Consider the following 3,966-nt stretch of genomic DNA (forward strand, 5'->3'; position numbering starts at 1 on the left):
CAACGGTTCAAAACGAAACCTTAAGAGGTGTTCGTGCAAGAGAACGTGCGTGAAAACGTGTGGAATTTTAGGGGACGGTAGTTACCTCAATCGCAGGCGAGCCCTTAACTTCTGGAGAGCTTGCACTCGCAAGCGAGCTCTCATCTCAGGCGAGCTCGAATTCAATTTGAAAGCGAGCTTGAGTTTTCTCGTCGGCCAAAAGAAGACTGCGGGCGAACTTTGAGAGCTCTATTTCAGGCGAGCTTTTGATGCTCAACTTCAGGCGAACTTGAATGTTCGAATTAGGTGAGTTTGATCTCCTCAATCAGGCGAGCTCAAACCCAATTTTAGGCGAGCTCAAGCCTCAATTACAGGCGAACTCGAGCTTATTTTTGAATCAGGCGATCTTCGTCTTGGTTGGCGAACTTTGATCCCAAATCATCAGGCGAGCCCTCTCGAATTCAGGCGAGCTTCGGCTCAAATCAGGCGAGCTTTCAATTGCCCGCGTCAGACAAGTTCGAACCCTCGATTCAGGCAAGATTGAGTCTCGACTTCAGGCGAGCTCAACGCTCGAATACAGGCGAGGTTAACCCTCAATTCTGTCGAGCTCGAACTTATTTTTCCAGGCGAGCGTCTAATGGCTGGCGAGCTTGAGCTTTTTCCCATTAGCCCCAAGATGAAGGGCTGCGGGCACAGCTCTTCCTAGTTAGGCACAGCTAAGCATTGCACGTACATCTCAACTAGTCATACTCCCTTTAAAAGCACGAGGTCAAAAAATCTTTTTTAGACAAATATACCCCTTTATAGTTTGAACTACCTTATCTATAATCAAATTCTAATTTTCAATGGTCAATATTTCCCTTCACTATTTTGAATATTTTATTTATATCTTCATCTATCCTAATCATAATCATATCTTATCATAATCCTATGTGAACCACGTTTAGCTTAACAATTTAAAAAACTAATATTAATAAAATATATAAAACATAAAAATGATAATAGTTTGTTAAGATAAAGAAATTACAAGTAGATAACATATTATAATACATGAAGTATTGCAAAAAACCCATAAAAAGTTTTAAAATTACAGAAAAGATCCTGAAAAGTTCAAAATTATAAAAATCATCACAATGTCTCAAAACTTAAAATGAAAAATATGAAATTAAAAAATTAACATCAGTTTGTAAAGAATTTAAAATTTACAGTTAACACCTCAATGTCTCAAAAATTATAGAAACACCCTCAAAAGTTTAAACTACAAACAAGCACATTAAAATTCTAAAATTTTAAAACTTACAAACAACACAGATGAATTCAAGAGATTACCATGATACACCTAAAATTTTTGACATTTAAATTTAAAGTTTTTAATTAACACCCTCAATATCTCAAAAATTATAGAAACACATTCAAAAGTTCAAATTATAAAAAGCCACCCTAAAATTTTAAAATTTGTAAATAACATAAGATGAATTCAAGATATTACCCTTAGACACCTAAAAAATTAAAATTTGCCGAAATTAACCTCAAAATTTTTTAAAAACTCCTTCAAAATTTAAAAATTGTAAAAAAAACTCTAAATTTTCAAAATTTTTAACTAGCCATATATATATATATATATATATATTAAAATTTCTAATTTAGGGATTTACTATCCATTTTCAGCATCTAAGAATAGTCTAAGTTGATACTGGTAAACAAAAACAATAAGAATTGATTAAAAACATCCGGTTAATGGATAAAATTTTTAAAAATATTATAGATTAAAAATTATCGGCACTATATAAATTAAAGTAATTTCATATAATTTTAGTAATAAGTTGGGGTAGCCAAAATACATTCGTAACATTAATTGATAGATGTTTAAATCCATAGAAATGATAAAACACTATAATATTATACCTTAGCATTAATTGATTTTAATTTAGAAACTTTAATCTTTGACGTTAATAATATTTATAGGGTAAAAGAATACAAGGAATTACATATGGAGAAACTATTAGAATATTTAGGGATAACTTTAAAAGAATTGAGTTATTTCCATTGCAAATGGGAAAGTGATGGAAATAAATCTAAATTCAGAAAACGTCAATGAATCACTTGAATTGCCATTAACATAAGACATATCTATTAATGAAGCACTGAATGAGTTACATTAAAAAATAATTTAATAAATTTATCCTATTCAAAGAAAAAATCTTCATGGAAGACATAAGAAAAATTAGTAAGTATTCATAAATTCCATACTGTATTCTTCAAATTAAATATTAATATTATAATCTAAGAGAAATTGGTAATGAATATGCAGGTATTTAGTTTAGATCTTTATGGAAAATGACAGGGATAGGGCAAAGGTAATATTATTATTCTTATTGGATGCACATCAGAAGAATTCATTTTAGAGGAAAATAAAGAGATAGCTTCTAATTTATTTAAGTAATAAATTAGGAACACAAAGAATTTTATATATATGAAATTAATATTTATTCTCATTGAAATAGAAAAAAAAATCAAAGTCTATATTTTGAGTAGTTTGTGTTGAACATCATAAGTATATTTAACTTCTTTGTTAAGTTAAATGAGATGATAAAAAAATAACGAGCCCAGGAAAGATAGTAGCATAAAAAATACAAAATTAGCCTGATGTCACAATTGATGTAGATGATGAAGACAATACTCTAGAATTGCCCAAAAAATGATAAATGATAAACCTGAAGAAAGATTGATCTTAACTCAATAAAAAATAAAATAGAAGAAATAAAAAACAATATTTTCTGAATATTTTATAGAATAGTTTAATTATTTTGAGAGAAATTAGGAATCTTTAGAAGGGAGTTTCATGAATTTTTTTCAGTACTTTTATATTGTTACGTGGATGTTTTTATCATATAAAAGTATACTAGAGTTAGCATTAATCTTTAATTTATATTTTTTTATGAAGTCTATCAATGATTATGAATAAACTTCATATTCTCTTTTGCATCGTTTTAACATACTTTAAATCAATCATTTTGCCATATTGGTTTTAAATATTCACCTTCCTTGTATAACATTATTTTAATATTTTCACTTTGCAATGCTATACTTTCTTAAATAAAGCTTAGTTTCATATCGGTCAAAGATAATATGAAAATTTAAATTATTTTTAAATTATATTTGTTTTTTGTCAGTTCAAATATCAACATGAAAATTTAAATAGGGTTTATCTCATTTAAACAAACATAAAAAAATAATTGGCATGTAAGAGTTTAAAAAAAAAATGAGCACAAACTGCCAAAAATACTTAATCATGGTATTAAATCACGTGCATTGCACGTGTGTAAAAACTAGTATCTATTAAGGTCATGGGTCTGTATTTGGTTTTGTCCATCTTTATGGTTCTGTAATGAATTTAGTTATGGGTTCCTTTTTAAAGTATGAGCATGTGATTAGCGTATGAATTATTTGATTTATCAAATAATTTTTTTTAAAAGTTGTAGGCCTTTAACTATTGACCTCTCTATGCCTAATTAATAAGGAAAAGTAATTAGGTTTAGATTTTGGTTTAATTTAAATTAAATTATTTAAGTTGAATTATATTGGGAGTTAATCAATTTTTAATTCAAATAATATAACACTAAGGTATTAAGATTATCTCTCATTCTAAATGATTAATTGAAACAAGATGTTGCCAAAGTAATCTCTCTTGTGTAAATTATTCGTGAGGGATGTTAGATGGTTGTTGTTTGCGTCGAAAATTAATGTATTCATTGCGGTATTCATTACAACTTCGATCGTTACAATGAAAACAAAAAAGATTATCTTTTTATAAGACTTTTACACAATGAAAACAAAAGTTTACAACTCTCGTCAAAACAAACGCAGAGGACGTTTATCACCCGCTGCTTTGCGTGGGATCTTTGCCTGTGCCGGGGTTTATCCGTGGACCGCCTTAGATCTGGATCCGGTTGATGAAAAATTCGGCAGAGCTTCGTCTTCACCGAG

The sequence above is a fragment of the Asparagus officinalis genome, chromosome 4 (assembly GCF_001876935.1).
Source record: "Asparagus officinalis chromosome 4, Aspof.V1, whole genome shotgun sequence".
Taxonomy (NCBI): domain Eukaryota; kingdom Viridiplantae; phylum Streptophyta; class Magnoliopsida; order Asparagales; family Asparagaceae; genus Asparagus; species Asparagus officinalis.